The following is a 21,827-nucleotide window of genomic DNA, read 5'->3' on the forward strand; positions in this document are numbered from 1 at the left end:
TGCAGGGACGCCGACATGTTCACCTCCAACTCCCTGCGGATTGCCTCGAGGCACTCGGCCCGCCTCAGGGCCCTCCGCATGGATTTCTCCGCCCTGACCATCGTGAGCCACGCCTCTTCCCCCCGCCGCCGCTCCGCATCTATGGCATGGCCCAACCGCTGCCACACGGAAGACACTTCCCGTCCAGGGTCCTCCTGCCCTCCAGCCGATGCCTGCCCCTCCGATGTTGAAGGCCCCGAGCTATCGTGGCTCCCACCTACAGCCTCCTGCTGCTGCAGCTGCTGCTGTCCATGTGCCCTGTCCGATGGTGCCTGCACATCCTCCTCCAGCTGGGTTGCAGTCGTTGATGTGGCCACCCCTGCTGGACTTCCGACTCCCGACTGTGGCAGGGATCTGTTGTCCACCAGTCTGGCCGCACGGTCAGAGGCAGCTCCACAGGGCACCCAGGTGACACATGGGTGGGAAGATGGCATGGAGGACGACTGGGGCATAGGGGGTTCTGTGGAAGAGGGGGTCGGAACAAGGTGCAGGAAACGGAGGAATCCAGCCCTGGTGAGCTGTCCCAGTGGGTCAACGCGGTCAACGAGCCATGCGAGAAGACGTGCAGACTCATCATGAAAAGACTGCAGGTCAGCTCGCATGGCCCGTTGACGCCACGCCACCCCACCCTGGACAGGCTCAACCTGGTGCAGGATAGCCACATCCGCAGGGAGAGGAAGGCCAGGTCTTGTAAGCCAATCCACTCCCTGAGAACGGGTCTGGAGGTAGGCATCCCCGCTGGTGCAAGATGATGCAGTGACAGGAGCAGGGACAGGATTGTACACAGGCACCTCCGCGGCGGCCTGTGCTGCCTCCTGTCCCTGATCCTGCACTGCACCACTAGCACCAGTGGAATCCCCACCTCCAGACCCCGCCTCTGTCGCTTGCTGTTAGGCGGAAACCTGTGCAGTTCCCTCTGGGACCACTGCAAAAGATTTAGGACTACAGGTGTTGCGATGAACCCACTTGGTAGCAGTCTGTACCACACAGATTCAATTGGTAGCTGTGGCTGAGCAGTCAGACTTCTCTCAAGAAAAGTTGGTCAGTATAGGGAGCATACAATATAGGGTAATTCTTCGCAGCAAAACGAGTAAACACGCAACCAGGCTTTAGTATAAAGATAGTAAGTTATTTATTGATAACAGAACGTCTACGAAAAATACTAAAGCGAATCACGGCAAATAACTCAAAATACAATTACTCTGCAAAATGGAATAAGCTCAATCCCCCGAAACACACTATCGACAACTCTAGGTTCTACGGCACCACTTATTTTCAGACAGAGGTGTATACCTCAACCCAGATGACACTCGAATATTTAGTGAGGAAGGGAGAGAAGAGAAAGGCAGGTAATGAAGTCAACACGGTTCGTACTGAAGCAGGTAAAAATGCAAGGCAAGAAAGCATTAATCACACTAGATCATACAGTTCGGCGGCCAGGCCCACTCGGTGAGAGGCAAGGCACGATGTCCTGGAAAGTCTCTACGGATGATGCATTCAAGTCTTGTTTAGCAAATTGGTTAGCGTCAGGTTGAACCAGTTCAGAACAAAGAGTGAATAAAGCTTGGAGGCAACCCAACGGAACGGGGAGGAATCAGATACCTCACACGAACCGATCGAAAAGGGAAGCCAGGCGGGTACGGTACCTTGTTGTGGAAGACAGCTCCGACGGGGGCAGTTGTTCCTGGTGGTGGATGCACGACGGGTCTTGGCCAAGAGAAGAGATGCTCTCGTCGTCGAAGAGAAGATGTCCGGTGCACCACCAGGGAAGAAACCAGCCGCGGAGTGCTCCGTCACAAGGCACCACCTTTCGATCACGGTGCAGGAGTAGTGGCTATCCGGTTGCCGGGTGCTCTGCACGGGCAATTCGACCACTGCGTCCTGGGCGACCAAAAAGCACAAAGAAGAAGAAGACTGGTTGTTCCCACCAGCCAGGGAAAGAGCCTCTCCGGCAGGGAGATCTCTTCTGTCGTCGGGAGATTGTGAGACGATTCCGCAGGGCTCCACCGGAGGTGTCGTCGTGCAGGTCGATTCAGCGTTACCCTCGTCGGATTCTTTAGGTCCAGTGGCGACTTCCTGAAGATCCAGTCCCAAAGGCCCTGCTTTTATGCAGACGTCCCCCATTCATTCAGCCTAGCTTGTCAATCAACACATGCTAAGTGGTGAGCGGGAAGGCTCACCACCTGGGCCAATCACTTCAGAGTGCGACCTGAGTTGGCAAGGCAACTCGGTCCAGGGTGTCTAAACCCCCTCCCACACCCCTGAGGTAACCCAGACAGAATGGCGCCACCTTCGCGGGTCTCTGTCCAGAGGCCCGCCAAAAGTGGAACAAAGGGCTCAACCTTTGGTTTAGGAGTCACAGAGAAAAACACAGACGCCATTTTACAACCCGAGTTCTGGCAGAAAATACCACTCGATAAACCTATTTAAGATAAGTAGATCGGTGGTACGTTGGAGATTAACGAAAAACAGTATCAATCTTCAACAATGGGACGAATCCCATAGGGTTATGCTCGGGGTCGAACATAACAAGTAGTTTCCACTGCCACCAGCCAAAACTCGACGAGGAGGGACGGGACAGTGCCCCCTCGAGTAACAGATCCAGGAGTAATCGTATTACCCCTACTAGCACGTCCACAATAAGATGGTTGGTACTAGTTCTGTTAGCAAATTTAGGTCTAGTAAAGCCAATGGTGACTTTACATGCCCGGGGAGACAGTAGTCAGTCCCCGGGTATGGAGTCTATGGTGGGGGGACCTGCTAGGGCGCCCCCGTGTCACGACACGTAGGGTGCAGAGTGACACACATAGAAAAACTTATGAGACCCTATGGAGTAAAAGACCCCATAGCCCATCGAACACATTGACATCTCAAAGGAATTACACACATACATGTCCAAGAGTGAGAGGAAAAGGGTCACACTCTTGGCAGGATGGGAAAAACAAACTCCAGAAATCCAGCAAAGCTGCTGGGGGACTCACTAGGTTAGGAAATTCAGCCTAAACAGAGAATTCTCCCTAACACTCGCCCCCCCCAGACTAAGGGACAGGAGGATTTAATCCACTCCTGGATGAATCTCATACCTCTAGTCGATGATATACATCCTAGAGAGACCATCAGCATTTTGGTGGTGACACCCTGACCTGTGCTCAATGGTGAAATCGAACCCTTGCAGGCAGATCGACCATCTCAGTAGTTTTGGGTTTTCCCCTTTCATTTGCATTAACCATCTCAAGGGTTGGTGGTCAGTCTGAATAATAAAAGTAGAACCATACAAGTACGGTCTAAACTTCTTCAGAGCCCACACGATAGCAAAGCATTCTCTTTCGATTGTTGCCCACCTTGTTTCAGGATCCTTCAGCTTGCGGCTGATGTAGCAAACGGGGTGCTCCCTACCTTTCCCATCCAGTTGACTGAGTACGGCACCTATCCCTACATTGGAAGCGTCTGTCTGCACAATGAAGTGTTGGCGGTAATCAGGAGCTCTGAGTACTGGGGTTTGGCAAAGAGCCTTTTTCAGGTTTTCAAAAGCCTGATTGCACTCCTCGTTCCATTTAACCGTTTTAGGGAATTTGGGCGAGGAGATGACATTCAGTGGAGAAGCTATGGTCCCATAGTTCTCTATGAAATTCCTGTAATACCCGGTGAGGCCTAGGAAGGCTCTCACCTGAGTCTGAGTAGTCGGTGTTGTCCAATTTTGCACAGCTTCAATCTTACTGAGCAAAGGCCTTATTTCGCCACCGCCTACCTCATGCCCAAGGTAGACTACCTTACTCTGTCCAATTTGGCATTTACTCGCCTTTACGGTCAGATTGGCTCGTCTAAGAGCCTGCAAAACATCTCTCAGGTGGGTTACATGTTCGTCCCAGGAATTGCTGAACACTGCTATGTCATCCAAGTATGCCATGCAGAAGTCCTCCATCCCGGTTAGAACCTGGTTTACCATCCGTTGAAACGTAGCAGGTGCATTTTTTAGTCCGAAAGGCATTACCGTAAACTGGTATAAACCAACAGGAGTAGAAAATGCAGTTTTCTCCTTGGCATGGTTAGTCAGGGCTATTTGCCAATAGCCTGACGTCAAGTCAAATGTGCTGAGGAACTTGGCGGCGCCAAGTTTATCCACCAACTCATCTGTTCTTGGCAAAGGGTTGGCATCAGTCGTGGTGACTGCGTTAAGAGCTCTATAATCCATGCAGAATCTAAGTTCTTTAGATCCGGCCTTTGGTACTAACACAACTGGGCTAGACCATGGACTAGTAGAGGGCTCTATTACCCCGAGATCAAGCATCTTGCTGACCTCACCTTTGATGTGGGTTCTTACGTTTTCTGACATGCGATATCCTCTGCTTTTGACAGGCAGACAGTCACCAGTGAGTATCTCGTGCTGGCCCCAAGGGGTCAAGCCTGGTGAGAGCGAGAACAGAGAGGCAAACTGATTCAACATAGACTTGCACTCTTCTTGTTGCTCGGGTGTCAGATTGGAGGAGAGATTTACTCCTTCAATGTTTTCATCTAAAGGTAAGCCTCTGAGGAGATCCGGAAGAGCTTCACTCTCTTCTTCTTCCTCGGCCGATGCTAGAAGCAACGCTCCTACATCAGGTCGTGAGACATACGCTTTAAGTCGGTTGGTGTGAAAGACTGTCGGAGCCTCCTTGGGGTTGCCCAAGTCCACCAGATAGTTAACCTCACCGAGCTTACCCACTACTCGGTAGGGTCCCATCCATTTATCTTGCAAGGCCCTCTGCCTTGTGGGGATCATAACGAGAACAAGCTGGTTTTGAGCGAACTCAACCATGTTAGCCTTTGGATCGTGCCAGTGCTTGACCAATGCTTGTCCAGCTTTCAAGTTATCGCTTGCTTCTGTCATCAGGTGCGACATTCTCCTCCGGAGACCTATCACGTAGTCAGTCACTCTGACTGGCTTGGGGGAAGGAGCACTCTCCAACCCCTCCTTAATCAGGGCCAACGGACCTCTGACGGGATGACCATAGAGTAGTTCGAAGGGAGAGTAGCCTACTCCCTCCTGAGGGACTTCTCTATAAGCAAAAAGAAGGCATGGCAATAGAAGGTCCCACTTACGCTTAAGGGGTTCTTCTAGAGCACCTATCATGCTCTTCATGGTTCGGTTGAACCGTTCTACCAACCCATTGGTTTGTGGGTGGTAAGCCGTTGAGAACTTGTAAGTTACCCCGCAGGTTTTCCACATGGCTTTCATGTAGTGGGACATAAAATTTGACCCCCTGTCAGAGATAACTTCCTTAGGAAATCCGACCCTAGTAAAAATACCAAGGAGGGCCTTAGCCACAGCCGGAGCTGTAACAGTCCTCATAGGAATTGCCTCAGGATACCTAGTAGCATGGTCTACTACAACAAGTATAAACCTGTTGCCTGAGGAGGTTGGAGGATCAAGGGGACCAACGATATCAATCCCTACTCTCTCAAATGGGACTCCCACAACGGGAAGAGGCACTAATGGTGCCACATTCTTGGACCCAACCTTACCAGAGATTTGGCAGGTATGGCAGCTTCTGCAGTGTTTTTCTACTTCGGCCCCCATTTTTGGCCAATAGAAGTAGAGTGAGAGCCTTTCCTTAGTCTTCTTGAAACTCAAGTGACCAGCCAAAGGAATCTCGTGGGCTAACTGCAAGAACTGTGGTCTGTTCTCTTGGGGTACTACAAGGCGTTTGTAGTCTCCAGGTGCAGACTCGGTTGGTTCACTATAGAAGAGGCCATCTTCCCAGTGCAACCTATGTTTCCCAGGCTCTTGCCCTTCAGCCTGAGTTTCTGCCTGACGGCGAAGACCTTCCAGAGTTGGACATTCTCTCTGTCCCTTACTGAAGTCTGCCCTGCTGGGTCCACCTTCTGCCAGTAACGACTGCAGCTCAGGATGGTCAACAGGATCCAGATCTCCAATGAGTTCCTGGCCTTCCATTAGCTCTTCTTCAGAGTCTAATTCTACCATACAGGGTTGTACTTCCCCCTCAGCCTCAGCTGGAGGTGGAGTTACGGGTGTGACGTTGGACAACCGCGGGGAAGTCCGTGTCGGCTGCATCGGAATGTGGGCTGTTGGTTTCGGTTTAGAAGTTTTAGGTTTCCCTTTTACTTCTGTGTTTCTAGAGACAGCGGCCGCCATTTCCAATGGAGCAGGAGTGATTTCTTTCTTCATCATCTCCCCGAGAGTACCGCGCAGGGTCCTCTCTCTTGCAGGTCTGGTTAGCTCCTGTAACCATTTACTAGGAGGTCTGGGAGTATGCGATACAACTCTGAGAGTTTTCAAATCGTTACCCAACAGTACGCGTCCTGGTACCTCACTCTGTATGTTGACAGGTATCTTTACAGTCATGTCGTTACACTGGATGAGAACTGGTAATTGGGGAAGCATCTGCACAGGCCCTCCAGCTAACTTGGTGAGGCGTTTGGGTGCCTTAGCAACATCCTCAGCCTGAAAAAACGATTTATCCACCACAGTTATGCTGGCCCCAGTGTCCCTAATGGCAGGCGTCTCCTGACCATTCACCTGGACACTGTCCTTATAATACTCTTTAGTATTATCGGGGATAGAATTATAGACATCTAAATTCTGTTGTTCCCACAACCCCAGAGATACTAAAGAAACGCTGGCTGAGACTCCAATGGGTTCATCAGCTAGCAGTAGAAAGTTTCCACTTGCCATTTGGACTTCCTCCTCTGGAGCGAAGGCTAAGGAGACAAGCTGGACCCCTGAAGGTTTACCCTTACATCTGGGATCTCCTTTCACGTGATCAGTCGAGCCATAAACAAAGCATTTCCCGAATGCTTTCTGGAATGGTGGCTTGTTCTGACCTCCTTCCGGTTTGGCACCAGAAGACACACTATTCTGCTGTGGTTTTCCCGGTGGCTTACCCTTCTGGTTTTGTTTGGGGCCCTCTTTGGAATGTGAGTTATTCGAATTCTCTTTTGAGTCTTTTTTAGGCTGTTTTCCCTCGTCCTTTTTCTGAGTTGCCCCAGCATCCTTGTGAGTAGCCCTGTTGGCAACCCACAAGTCAGCAGCCTTAGCTAGAGCCCTGGAATCTAATTCCTTCGAATCAGCCAAGTGCTGTCTGAGCTCAGGAGAACAGGCATCATAAATTGACTCCAACATAAAAAGATTTTGCATACCCTCGTAAGTGTCAACTTTGTAACCCTTAATCCATCCCTCTAAGTTTTTCAACCCTTCACTCACCCAGGTAGCCCAAGGGGTACCATCATGCTTTTTGAGGGTTCTAAACCTCTTAAGATACTGGGAAGGGGTCTTCCCGAATCTAGCTATCAAAGCTAGTTTCACACTTTCGTAATCCGTCTTATCCACCTCCCCCAATTCCATTACCACATCAGTCGCAACAGGAGGAAGCCTAGAGAACAACCAGGGAAGCAACGCATTCCCGGTGATGTCCTGGAGCCCATGATTGTATTCAAACAGTTTCAACCAATCCAACACATCCAATCTCGGTTCGTACATACCCACTAATTCCTTCGGCATCCGGGGTCTTTTGGGACTGGAGCTCCTAGAGGAACCAGAGGAGAGAGAAGCATTTTCCATAGACAACTTTTTCATTTGTAACTCATGATTAAGCTCTATTTCCCTGAGTCTTAACTCAGCTTGTTTCTGCTCAGCCTGGGCATTCATTCGTCTGAACTCGAGCTCTTGGTTTCGTTCAGCTTGAGCCAAGAACCGTTTATATTCTAATTCGAGCTTCATTTTTTCAAGTTCAAAATAAGCAGGGTTACTTGTGGGACCTGGTATGGGCCCCGTAGGCACAGTTGGTAAGGCAGGTAGAGGAGCGGGGGAGACACTCTCGCTAGTCTCGCCGTCCTCATCAGCCTCTTCATCGCTATCATCAGAATTACGATTCAGATCAACACCATTACTGTTATCTACAGTTGCTGGAGAGTTTGGTTCCTCTGAACCAGTACCCAGACTTTGGTTCGCCAGCAATCTCTCTATCAGTTCTAACTTCTTGCCTTTTACAGGAAGATTCTCTTGTCTACAGAGAGCTCGCAGACTCTCAGTATTTTTATCCGACAAAGACTCTTGGCTGTAAATTTCCATTGTAGACATGTTTTTTGAAAGTTGCTTTTGTAACGTTTTGTGATTAGTCGTCCTACAGCGTCGAAAAACACTCTAAACTGTATCCTCGATACTAATCCCACCGCTGCCACCAGTGTTAGGCGGAAACCTGTGCAGTTCCCTCTGGGACCACTGCAAAAGATTTAGGACTACAGGTGTTGCGATGAACCCACTTGGTAGCAGTCTGTACCACACAGATTCAATTGGTAGCTGTGGCTGAGCAGTCAGACTTCTCTCAAGAAAAGTTGGTCAGTATAGGGAGCATACAATATAGGGTAATTCTTCGCAGCAAAACGAGTAAACACGCAACCAGGCTTTAGTATAAAGATAGTAAGTTATTTATTGATAACAGAACGTCTACGAAAAATACTAAAGCGAATCACGGCAAATAACTCAAAATACAATTACTCTGCAAAATGGAATAAGCTCAATCCCCCGAAACACACTATCGACAACTCTAGGTTCTACGGCACCACTTATTTTCAGACAGAGGTGTATACCTCAACCCAGATGACACTCGAATATTTAGTGAGGAAGGGAGAGAAGAGAAAGGCAGGTAATGAAGTCAACACGGTTCGTACTGAAGCAGGTAAAAATGCAAGGCAAGAAAGCATTAATCACACTAGATCATACAGTTCGGCGGCCAGGCCCACTTGGTGAGAGGCAAGGCACGATGTCCTGGAAAATCTCTACGGATGATGCATTCAAGTCTTGTTTAGCAAATTGGTTAGCGTCAGGTTGAACCAGTTCAGAACAAAGAGTGAATAAAGCTTGGAGGCAACCCAACGGAACGGGGAGGAATCAGATACCTCACACGAACCGATCGAAAAGGGAAGCCAGGCGGGTACGGTACCTTGTTGTGGAAGACAGCTCCGACGGGGGCAGTTGTTCCTGGTGGTGGATGCACGACGGGTCTTGGCCAAGAGAAGAGATGCTCTCGTCGTCGAAGAGAAGATGTCCGGTGCACCACCAGGGAAGAAACCAGCCGCGGAGTGCTCCGTCACAAGGCACCACCTTTCGATCACGGTGCAGGAGTAGTGGCTATCCGGTTGCCGGGTGCTCTGCACGGGCAATTCGACCACTGCGTCCTGGGCGACCAAAAAGCACAAAGAAGAAGAAGACTGGTTGTTCCCACCAGCCAGGGAAAGAGCCTCTCCGGCAGGGAGATCTCTTCTGTCGTCGGGAGATTGTGAGACGATTCCGCAGGGCTCCACCGGAGGTGTCGTCGTGCAGGTCGATTCAGCGTTACCCTCGTCGGATTCTTTAGGTCCAGTGGCGACTTCCTGAAGATCCAGTCCCAAAGGCCCTGCTTTTATGCAGACGTCCCCCATTCATTCAGCCTAGCTTGTCAATCAACACATGCTAAGTGGTGAGCGGGAAGGCTCACTACCTGGGCCAATCACTTCAGAGTGCGACCTGAGTTGGCAAGGCAACTCGGTCCAGGGTGTCTAAACCCCCTCCCACACCCCTGAGGTAACCCAGACAGAATGGCGCCACCTTCGCGGGTCTCTGTCCAGAGGCCCGCCAAAAGTGGAACAAAGGGCTCAACCTTTGGTTTAGGAGTCACAGAGAAAAACACAGACGCCATTTTACAACCCGAGTTCTGGCAGAAAATACCACTCGATAAACCTATTTAAGATAAGTAGATCGGTGGTACGTTGGAGATTAACGAAAAACAGTATCAATCTTCAACAATGGGACGAATCCCATAGGGTTATGCTCGGGGTCGAACATAACAAGTAGTTTCCACTGCCACCAGCCAAAACTCGACGAGGAGGGACGGGACAGTGCCCCCTCGAGTAACAGATCCAGGAGTAATCGTATTACCCCTACTAGCACGTCCACAATAAGATGGTTGGTACTAGTTCTGTTAGCAAATTTAGGTCTAGTAAAGCCAATGGTGACTTTACATGCCCGGGGAGACAGTAGTCAGTCCCCGGGTATGGAGTCTATGGTGGGGGGACCTGCTAGGGCGCCCCCGTGTCATGACACGTAGGGTGCAGAGTGACACACATAGAAAAACTTATGAGACCCTATGGAGTAAAAGACCCCATAGCCCATCGAACACATTGACATCTCAAAGGAATTACACACATACATGTCCAAGAGTGAGAGGAAAAGGGTCACACTCTTGGCAGGATGGGAAAAACAAACTCCAGAAATCCAGCAAAGCTGCTGGGGGACTCACTAGGTTAGGAAATTCAGCCTAAACAGAGAATTCTCCCTAACACTTGCACAGCCTCCTCCTCCAAAAAACCCCCCACCAACCTGGATGACTCCGTGCCATCTTCCTCCATTGGGCCCTGTGTGGTCCCAGCTGCCCCTTCTGCTGCCGAGGAGTCCAACTCCAACCTCCGCCTCTTGGACCTCCCCTCGGCAGCTGCGGCCTGGGACATGGCACCGGACTCCTCACTCCCTGACGAGATCAGAACCTGGGAGGGGAGCCGGGCCTTGCGTCTCCGGCTGGTGGTGCGACCCCTGCCGCTGTGCTCCACAGCACCTTCTCCGCCCTCTTCATCATTTGACGCTGCAGACAGGGAGAAAGAAAACAGAGGAATCAGGGCACTGTACAATCGACTGATACACACATGACAGTTATACATGAGTTGCATTGGTAAACCTCAGACATGGCATCACAATCCCCAACACACATGTCATTTCAACTTGCACACATGAGCCATACCACAGCCATATAGCAACAGCCAGCACCATCCATTCACATACAACAGCATGAGCAGCCAAAGGTCATCCACACATCACATGCAACATAGGGAGTGCACTACACATGCACACACACCACCAAACTTGCATGCATGTGTACACCTCCGCCAACTGTTGCAGTGTTCGGATCGGCATCCATGTCACACCTAACAATCATTCCTCCACATCCTGTGCCATGCAAGCCCACACACACAAGCACCATCCATGTGTCACACATGAGACTCCTCGCATGTGTCACCCTCACGGCCCTGTACACCCCCCCTACTTGCCCAAATAAAAATACATGTTCAACCTGCACACTCCTGGCACACCAGCACACGCACAGCTTACAATCAGTATGCATGTACACTTACCGCTCGACTCCAAACGGGTCTGCCTCTCAAGGACCTGGACGTGGAGCGCTGGGGATATGCGTTCCAGGACCCTCATCTGATCTTCCGACAAGAGGCCCCGACACCCCTTAGCATCCGCTGCCTTCAGGCGGCGCCGGGCCTTGTTGAGGGTCCTGGACCTGAAGTCCTCCCAGCGCTTCCTGACACGTTCGTAGTCGCGGGCTGCCACCTCCTCCGCGTTGATGGCAATCACGATGTCCATCCAGATCCGAGTCCGTCCTTCCTTGTCGGCGCTCAACCTTCTGAAGAGGGCATCATACTGCCCCAGGACATGCTCCACCAGGACACCAACTTCGGTGGCAGTGAAGCTGGTGCCCCTCTGCCTCCTTGGCCGGGGGTTGCCACTGGTGCCAGATGTTGCAGTGCCCGACATGGCAACCCCAGAGGCAGGAGTGGGTGGGCAACTGGGTCCTGGGGCTGGGCTGTGGAGTGATGGAAAAGCAGTCGGGAGTCTTCGGTTCCAGCAGGGGTGGTCACAGCAACAGCACCCCTGGCTGCTGTGCAGGCAGCAAATGGCAGGGCACGTGGGCAGCAGGCAGTCAGGCAGCAGCAGATGGCAGGTGGGAGCGTGCTCAGGGCTCTGGGGGGCAGTAGTTCGGCCTTCTGGGCAGGAGCGTGGTCTTCCGTGTGTGAATGCGTGGCCAGCTTGATACAGAGTGATTTTGCACGTGAAAATCCTGCACGTCTGCGTGTAATTCGAGGAAAGGCCCTTAGCGCGTAAGCGCGTCAGCACACGTCTGTACATTCATTGGCCCAAAGGCCACCAGCGTATGCGCGTGTATGAAGTCACGTGCACATTAAATATGGCGCACGTTTCAAATGTTGCGTGTAAAAAAAATGAAAGACACGTCCGAGTGTCAAAGCGTGTAATTGGTGGAAATGGCCTTAGCGCGTACACGCGGAAGTGACTAGCGTGTAATTGGTGGAAATGGCCCTAGCGCGTACACGCGGAAGTGACGCTGGACGTGTGGGCCTGCATAAAAGGTACGTGTAGAACACCATTTCCTTGTACGTGCTTTTCGTGGAGAGCGAGTGGGTGGAATCTGTACTTCTTGTCGTTTCACACGCGATTTACTTCACAGCGTTTCAAGTTCGTACTCCCTGTTACCTCTGACAGCTTTTTCTCTTTTTTCTCTTTTTCTGGTTTTCCTGGGCCTGTTCCCTCAAACAGCGTTCCCTTCTACTGTTGTCCTGTCTCCTCAGACAGCGTACAATTCTTCTTTTGGCGGGGGTGTTGCCAACGCGCACACGCGCTTCTTTTTCATGCTCTTTTTCTTGGCAGACGGTGAGTCACGCACGTATCTAACATCTGTGCTTGCCCCGTGTGTAGCCTACCCCTTCAGAGGTCATTCTAGGCTGCGTGTGACACGCATACGTTCATTCTTGTGTTACTGGGTGCCACAGCGTAGTGCAGGTTTATTTTTCCGCACACGTGGTCTAGGAGGGGTTGCGTGCACGTTATCTCCCTTTTTTGGGCTTCCTGTGCGTTGCGTGACCCGTCATCTTTCCCCAGGGGTCATATTCAGCCTTGCTAGAGCACTAGGGTACGATTACCATCTGGTACCCAACCCCCAATTGCCCAGGACAATAGTTTACAGCCACTCCCATACGCACATTAACATCAGTGCCATGGTTGGGAGGCGAGGAATCCGTAAGGGTGGCAAAGGTGGACGAGCCACAAGTGGTGGCCGTGGTGGATCCGGTAGGGGACGTGGTCGTTACTTGCAGGGTGACCCTGTCCCCCCATGTGTGGAGGACCAGTCAAGGGCACCCATAACCCCCCCCACCCCCCCCTAGTTGAGGGTGATGTGGCTGACACCATCCATGCTCAGCCCTTGTTGGACCAGCCCATTGTGGCACCAGACCTGGCTGACTCCATGGCTGACTTCCAGGTCAGCAGGCCTATGACACGTGCGCTGGTGCACGTTGATGTCATCAGGCCACGTGGATTGGGGGCAGCAAGGTCATCTGCTGCCCCAAGTAGGCAGGGTGGAGAGGCTGCAGGGGCAGCTGCGGCTCCATCCACCCCAGCTCTCACACACCCAGCCAGGACAGTGTCGGTCCTAGTCCATCCTGCTGACATTCCCCCTGACACCATTACACTTGAGCCAATGCCTGCACCAACTCCCATGCTGAGTGTGCAATCCCACACTCCTGATACAGAGTCCACCAGGGCTCCTGCCCCTAGTGTCCAGAGCGGCGTAGGACACTCAGGATCCCCACCACCTTCCAAGCGGAAGAGGAAGACTGCTCGTCCGGCACAGGCTGATGCCCCAGACACGGCTACACAGTCTGGCCCGTCGAGGAAGCCCAGCTTCACGGATGCCGAACTGAATGCACTTGTCGAGTATGTGTCCGCACATGATAACGAAATGGTCATTGTTGCAGGATCCAAGACCACACTTGCACAACGCCAGGCACACTGGCAGACCGTTGCGGACATCGTAAGTGCCCTTGGAATCGTGAGGCGCACAGCCAATGATTGCTATAAGCGCTGGAATGACCTAAAGCGCAGGGCAAAGAATAAGCTGGCCTCAAGTCATGCCGCAACTCTAGTGACTGGAGGTGGGTCTCCAGTAGAAGACATGGAACTCACTCCACATGAGTCAGTCGCTGGGACCTACGTCACGGAGGAACAGATCCAAGGCGTGGGAGATCTGCCAGATTATGAGGCATTGTCCGGCGAGTGCACATGCATGTGTGTGTCATCCATGTGCATGGTGTGTGTGTGAGGGCTTCTGTTTGTGTGCCAGGTGAGGGTGTGTGTGCCTGAGTTGTTTGGGTCACCCATGTGCTTCATCCAATACATTCTGCGCAGCAGCATTTGGCCATAGCAGTATCCCTTCTGCCAACAGTAGACATCTAGCCCAACACCACGCCAGTTGCCCTTGAAGTGTCACCTTGCCACAACATTGTTGCTTATTTTTCTCTGTTCATTCAGGCAGATAGTTTGCATTCCACCACTTTTACTAGGCATTTCTCAGTCCTCTAGTCACATGTCTGACATGGCTATGGTAAAGTGGAGTGACTTTGTTACCTGGATATCATTTGTTTAGACATGTCCCTGTGCAATAGGACCATTTTGGACTGGCAGCTCCAGGTGAAAAATCAGACCTGTTTGAATTAGAAAAGCTATTACATGAGGGAACTGGACTGAATGAATAAGTGCTGCCCTCCTCTCCATCTTCACTCAATAGCAATGGTACATGCCATCTGTCTGATGGCATGTGTATTTCACCTGGCAATCACAGGCCAATGTGTGATGCCACTGCTAGGCAGCATGCAGTTAATGTGTTGATCTTCCATCTTGGTGTCATCAATGTGTGCCATTTGCCTCCCCTTCATACGCAGTGAGGGTGCATGCATGGGAGGGTTTTAGTCATGTGGCACATGTGTCAATCAAGTACTGGTTCTGTTGCTTCTCAGCCCTAATTGTGTGCCATAGTGCTAATGCCTGTTTCCATTTCTATTCTTTCATGTCTTTGCAGGGGATGACGCACTTGATACAGCTGGGGTTGTGGAGATGGTGCAGACCCAGGAGGGGTCCCAGGCCCGACCGACCACCAGTGAGGGACGTGGTGTGGTGGTGGGTGAAAACCCACAACTGCTGCAGGTCGTTCTCTCAAGGGGTGTCTCTGGGTGCACCTCCCCCGAGCTGTATTCAGGTGTCGATTCGGATGATGAGACCTATGTGGCATCGCAGGTGAGTGTTCCTGGGAGGGATTCTCTTCTGTCCGACCCACCTGCACCAGGGGTAGTACCCTCAATGGGGATGTCAGTGTTGGCAGGTCCGCCTTTGGTGGTTACGGATGCAGGGTCACACTCCGCAACATCTGATCCTGTTCCTGGGCCAGCAGATCAGAGGGGGAATGCAGTCCTGCAGCCTCAGGCAGTGCCAGCACAGCAAGGCGCAGTTCCCCTTGCCCCAGACAGGTGTGGTGCCCGCCGACGTGGTGGGCGTACGCCACCTGGCAATACCGCATGGGAGCAATCCATATACGGTATGGCTACCCAACAGGCAGCATCATCAGAGATGATGGCTCAGGCCATGGATAGGGTGGCCACTTCCATTGTCCATCCAGAAAGGCTGATGGAGCGACTGCAGCAGGCAACAGACTCCATCTGCCAGTCACACAGGGAGGACATGTTGGCGCCCAACAGGGACAGGCGGGTGGCACTGGCGACTCTGCAGGATGCCCTTTCCATAGAGTCCCAGGGCCACAGGGAAGCCCTGAGGGTGGAACTCAGTCAGATCAGGACGACCCTTGTTGAGCTTGAGGCTTCAACACACAGAAGAGCAGCTGGAGCGTCTCACATGTACGCTCTCAGCTGAGATGCAGGCAACTCGGGCGGAGGTCCGGTCATCCCGTGAGTTGTTGCATGGGGACCTCCGCACGATTATCCTCCAGAACCAGACCTTCCACACTCGCATGCTTGCTGCCATGGAGGAGCAGACTAGGGCTTTGCGTGGGCTGCCTCCCATAGTGCCACCACCTCCTGATGCAGCTGCAGAGTCTGAGGAGAGCGACCACAGTGATTCTCTCACAATAGAGTAGCCGTGTCGGCCACGAGCCCATGGAGGTGTTTTTTTTTCCCAGAATCCACACAGGTGGGTTCTGGTGTGCATCCTGACCTCGGACCTCCTGGGTGGCCTCCCCCACCCCCTGGCCCATTCATGGCCATTTTTGATTTTTTTTCTTCATATTTTTTTTTTACAGTGTGTTGCCTTGTGTGGCTCCCGTGGGCATCCGCTGTATTGTGGCTGGGAACGTGCGGGCTTGTCCTGATTTTGGGTTAGATGCTTGGGTTTGTGAGACACACACCCCTCCTGCTTCCCGTTTCCATGGGCTTGCAAAGGGTGTCCCCAAGTGACATTGACTTACACGGTGACGTTGGACTCCCACTACATGTGTGGGTAGTCTAGTCAATACTGTGTATACATTCCTAGTGCATATTGCTGTTGTGTTGTACACTGCATGTTGCATAGATGTGTAACTCAGCATCCATGTCTACCTCCTAATTTGCAGGTCCTTTCCTCATGTCTACACAAGGCCCTCTACTTTGGAGATGGAGTCCATGTTGGCAGAAGTGCACCACTACATGGCGGCAACACTGTACAGTTGGAAGTGGTGGGAGTGCAGGCATTTCCAGGTGGCGAGACTACTAATTTCTTACATTCGTAATGTCATGTTAATGGTAGTTTTAAGGGTCAGTAGCTGATAAGTGTTATTGATAAATACCTGCTCAAGTGTGTTGTTGGTCCTGCATTACTGTGAGCATTTCTGGTGTCGCGAGTTTCAATTAGGGACACTGTACTTTGTGACTCTTGTGTCATGTTTTGGGGATTACTTTGTTTGCCCTCACATAGCATGACATGGCATGGTGTGTCGTGTGGCGGTGCTGGGGATGGGTTGGGTGACATGGCACTGTCCTCATGTTGCATTTTGCAAGTGGGTATTCATTTTAGCTGCATGAATGTGTCTTTTCACGAAACTGCATTGGTGGTGTCTGTGTAGGTAGGGATGCACACATTGTAACACTTCCAGGTGAACAATCTCAGGCTGATATGGTTTTGACGGTTGATTCTCCAGGCATTCAGGATCATTGTCAGGTTGAGTCATCATTGATTGTCAGATGGTATGTGCCAGGGCAGTGTGCACTCCACAGGGGTGTGATTTCTATGTGAAGTAATTAGCCACTAGCTGTATACGGGCTGCCTCCCCCCGTGCCCTTTCCCCTCCCATGCGCAGCGGGCGTGCATGTGGTTGGGGATGTGGGGGCACCAGCATGTACACAGCCAGGCCCCGGCATGTTGCAACGTTGTGCAAGACACATGCTGCCACAATGATCCTGCACACTACTGGGGGAGCGTATAACAGCTGCCCGCCAGAACGGTCAAGGGAGAAAGCGTGACTTAAGCACTCCGAATGTGCGCTCCACTATGCTCCGGGTTGCAATGTGGGCTGTGTTATATCTTACCTTGGGTGGCGTGGTGGGGTTCCGAATTGGCGTCATCATGTGGGGGCTGATAGGATAGGCACTGTCCCCTGTGGAGGTGGTGATGGGTATCATTAGTGGGGTTGTGACCTTGCTCAGTATCTGACATGCATGCATGTGCAGTGGCATTCATACTCACCAAGCAGCCATGTATCGCCATGCCGCCCAGCTTCTAGGTCCCGGCTTAGGATGGACATTCGGTAAATGAAGCTGTCGTGGGTGGACCCGGGATAGTTGGCATATACTGAGGTGATGATTCCCTTGGCATTACATACTACCTGCACGTTGATGGAATGCCAGTGCTTGCGGTTCCTATAGATGTGCTCAGATGCCCTGGGGGGACGTAGAGCCACATGGGTGCAGTCGATGGCACTTTGGGGAATCGTGCCACACCGTAAAAATCCAAGGCGGCAGCCTGCCTTTCTGCAGGTGTTCTGGGCAGGTATATGTGCCTGCGGACTGATGGGCGTGCAGTGATGATGTTCAAGACCTGGTGTAGGCAGCGTGACTGCGTGGCCTGTGACACCCCACCCACTATGGCACTTGTCCGCTGAAATGATCCAGTGGCTAAGAAGTGCAGTACATTGAGGACCTTCTCCAGGGGGCTGAGTGCTTGGGAGCACAGGGTGGGTGATGTGAGGTCATCCTCACACTCACTCACCAGGTCCAGTATTATGTGTGGTGGAAACCTGTACCTCCCATACACCTGGTCATCAGGCATCCCAAAAAGGCTGGTTCTGGGTGTGAAAATTCTGGCCCTGACTATCCTCCTCCTCCTCCTTTGGTAGCCCACGGCCACTGCTGCTAGGAACGGTATATTCATCCTGGCGTCTGAGCTTGTTAGTTTTTTGCGCGCAATTTTATGCGTCGCGGGTCGACGTATGCCTGCTTCCTGCTGGCGTACGTGTTTCCGGATTAGGACATCATTTTTTGCGCGTGTTGTAGGCGAGCGTGTGAACCTTCCCGCGCACCCCTAAAATCCACGTACCCAGGACAATAGCGTGTGGAAATTCCCGCGCACCCCAGAATACACGTGCGCTGATGTACTTGCGTGTGTAAGTGCCCGCGCACCCCTGAAATACACGTACATAGGCCAATCACGTGTACGCGCACTTTTGTCCAATTACACACGATGACACTCTGACATGCAGTCTTTCCACGTGTGCTCCGTCATCACGTGCTATGAGGGAAACACCCGTGCGGGTCACGTCACAGACGCGCTTACGCGCTGAGGGCCTTTGGTCCAATGGAATCGCGTATGCGTGCTGACGCGCTTACGCGCTAAGGGCCTTTCCTCAAACTTCACGCTGACGTGCAGGATTTTCACGTGCCAAATCACTCCGTATCAAGCTGGTCACGCGAAAACACACGGAAGACCACGCTCCTGCCCAGAAGGCCGAATTACTGCCCCCCAGTGCCCCAAGCAGCCTCCCACGTGCCATCTGCTGCTGCCTGCCTGCCTGCCTGCTGCCACCGTGCCCTGCCATTTGGTGCCTGCACATCAGCCATCTGCAGGGGTCCAGTTGCTGTGTCCACCCCTGCTGGAACAGAAGACTCCCAACTGGGATAACATCGCTCCACAGCCCAGCCCCAGGACCCAGTTGCCCACCCACTCCTGCCTCTGGGGTTGCCATGTTGGGCACTTCGACATCTGGCACCAGTGGCAACCCCAGGCCAGAGGGGCAGAGGGGCACCAGTTTCACAGCCACTGAAGTTGGTGTCCTTGTGGAGCATGTCCTGGGGCAGTATGATGCCCTCTTCGGATCGTCCCGTGCCAGCAAGGAAGGACAAGAGAGGATCTGGCCCGACTGTGTGGTTGCCATCAACGCGGAGGGGGTGGCAACCCGCAACGTCCAGAAGATCAAGAAGCGCTGGGAGGACTTGAGGTCCAGGACCCTCGTGAAGGCCCGGCGCCTCGTGGAGGGGGGCCGGGGCCGCATGAGTTCCATCCAGATGAGGGTCCTGGAACACGTACGCCCAGCGCTCCACGCCCAGATCCTTGAGAGGGAGACCCGTCTGGAGTTGAGCGGTAAGTGGCCAAGGATTGCTGTGTGAGACAGGGCATGTTGTGGTGTGCTGGTTGTCTGATACTTGCCTGTATGTGTGACATAGGCCATGTACGCATGTATGTGTGCAGGGACATCATGGTAATGCATGTGCGACCAGTGATGTGTGAACCACATGGTTGTTGCATGTGTTTAAATGCGACATGGGGAGCCCTATGCAGATTGTACACATGAGAGCATGCCAGTCTCTGTTCCTGGACATGGGTGGGGGTGAGGGATGGGTGCTGATGCCAGGTACATATATGGTAGCCATGTCTGTGTGCCTGACCTGCGTGTCTGTGACTTGTGAATGCCATGGATGCATGACACATGTCTGTGACAATGTACAGATTCACTGATGCAGCCTAGTTATCCTTGTATCCGCTGTGTTTGTGGTGTATGAGGCCAGATGGAGGTGACTGAGGTGAAGTGTGTGCACGTGATAGGCATGACCCATGATGCATGTGAGTTCCATATCATTGTATGTTTCAAGAGTCCATTGGACATGTATGGAAATGTCCATGGCATGCACCATACCTGTTACTATGCCTGTGTGTGTTTTGCCTGGACTGACCCATGTGTTGTGGAGGGACATGATGGAAGTGTACTTTGACAGTGGTACTCATCTGCTATTGCTTCCTGTCTAGGGGACCATTGTACAGTACTCTGATGCTTGTGTTCTATGTCTCCCTCTACGCAGCGGCTAGTGAAGAAGAGGGCGGAGACGGCGCTGTGGAGCAAGGCGGCGGTGATGCCCCCACGGCTGCAGCGGAAGGGGTGGGTGAGCCCCCACAGGGGCCTGCTACGGCGGAAGGCGGTGAGGAGCCATCCAGGTTGGTGGTTTCCACAGAGGAGGAGGAGGCCGCTACTGAGGCGCACATGGGGCCTGGTGGGAGCATCCCTGCTGGTGCAAGTGGTGCAGTCCACGGGCAGGGGCAGGAGGCAGCACAGGTCACCGTGGAGGGGCCTGTGCATGTCGCTGTCCCTGACCCTGTGAGTGCACCACCATGCACCAGCAGGGATGCCCCGTCCCAGGCCCATCCACAGGTAGAGGGGATGTCCATGTCACCTGACTCCCCTCCACCTGCGGACGAGGGGACCCGTGGCCGTATGGAGAAGGTCCTGATTGGGGTCGCGATGCGCGCAGGTGCAATTTGTGATGACGTGCGTGCTTCCCGGGAGGAGCACGCACGTCATCACGAAGAGCACCGTGCCGACGTGGCCCAATTGGGATCTTCTATGTTCGGGGGTTTCCTGCATGTGTCGGCCAATCTGGCGGCCCTCTCCTCCTCTGTGGAGGCTATACGCCGGTCGTTCTCCTTGCCGTCTTCTGGCCCAGATGCCACCAGGGCCCCCTGTGGACCTGCCCTGACCAATGCAGCCAGCTCAGTGGGGATCCCATCCCTGCCACAGTCGGGAGTCGGAGGTCCAGCAGGGGTGGACACCACAGCAACTGTACCCCACCAGATGGAGGATGTGCCGGCATCATCAGGCAGGGCACGTGCACGACGGCGTCGGTGGATTCCATCAGCCTGGATGCCGTCGTGCTGGCAGAGGCCGTTGCGTCGGAGCCAGCAGCAGAGTCAACGTGGGAGGCATCATGGCTCGGGGCCATCAACATCGGAGGGGCAGGCATCGGCCCGAGGGCAGGAGGAGCCAGGACGGGAAGTGTCTTCCGTGTGGCTGCGGTTGGGCCAGCAGATAGGTGCGGAGCGGCGGCGGGCGGAAGAGGCGCAGCTCACGATGGTCAGGGCGGAGAGCTCCACGCGGAGGGCCCTGAGGCGGGCCGAGTGCCTCAAGGCAATCCGCAGGGGGTTGGAGGAGGAGATGGCGTCGTCCCTGCAGAGCCTCGGGCCATGGAACAGGACCGCCTCCGGGACATCGAAGAGGAGTTTGATGATGCCCTGGCCCGGAACACCACGGAGTGAGCCGCTGGACTTGCCTGCCGCCTTTGTATATAGTTCTTTAGTTTTAGGTTTCCTTTGTTTCTTCTTATGATTTGGAGTCGACGGACACTGCTCCACTTTTTGTATATAGTTGCATTTTAGTTAGGGTTTTTTGTAGGTTTCCTTTGTTCAGTTGGGCTCATGGACCCTTGGATGTTTTGTACATAGTTCTTCATTGGATTGTTTTATTTTTTTAGTTTTTATTTATTCACCATGGAGCAATGGATTTTGCATTTATTTTTCTCTCTTGGATTGATTTTATTTTTAATGTGACTTTAGACAACATTTTTTTTAATTGTGATTTGTAGTTTTAATTTTTTTTGACGGACATGCAGCTTATCTTTTTTTTATTGCCATTGTAGTTTGTTTCATTTCATTTGCATTCAATTTTTTTTAATACAATTTTGTTTTCATACTTCACTGTGTGGTATCATCTCATTGGTTTCATGCATGTCTTGTTAGGTGTTTTCCCATTCAATTGCAACCATTGTGTGTGACGGACATGGGTTCATTTGCTTTATGAACATTGGGGGTGTAACATGTAATTTCCTTTTCCATGTGGGTGAATGGGTTACTTGGTAGGGCCTTTTGGCTGTGGAGG

The sequence above is a fragment of the Ambystoma mexicanum genome, chromosome 2p (genome assembly GCF_040938575.1).
Source record: "Ambystoma mexicanum isolate Mex_15411 chromosome 2p, UKY_AmexF1_1, whole genome shotgun sequence".
Taxonomy (NCBI): Eukaryota; Metazoa; Chordata; class Amphibia; order Caudata; family Ambystomatidae; genus Ambystoma; species Ambystoma mexicanum.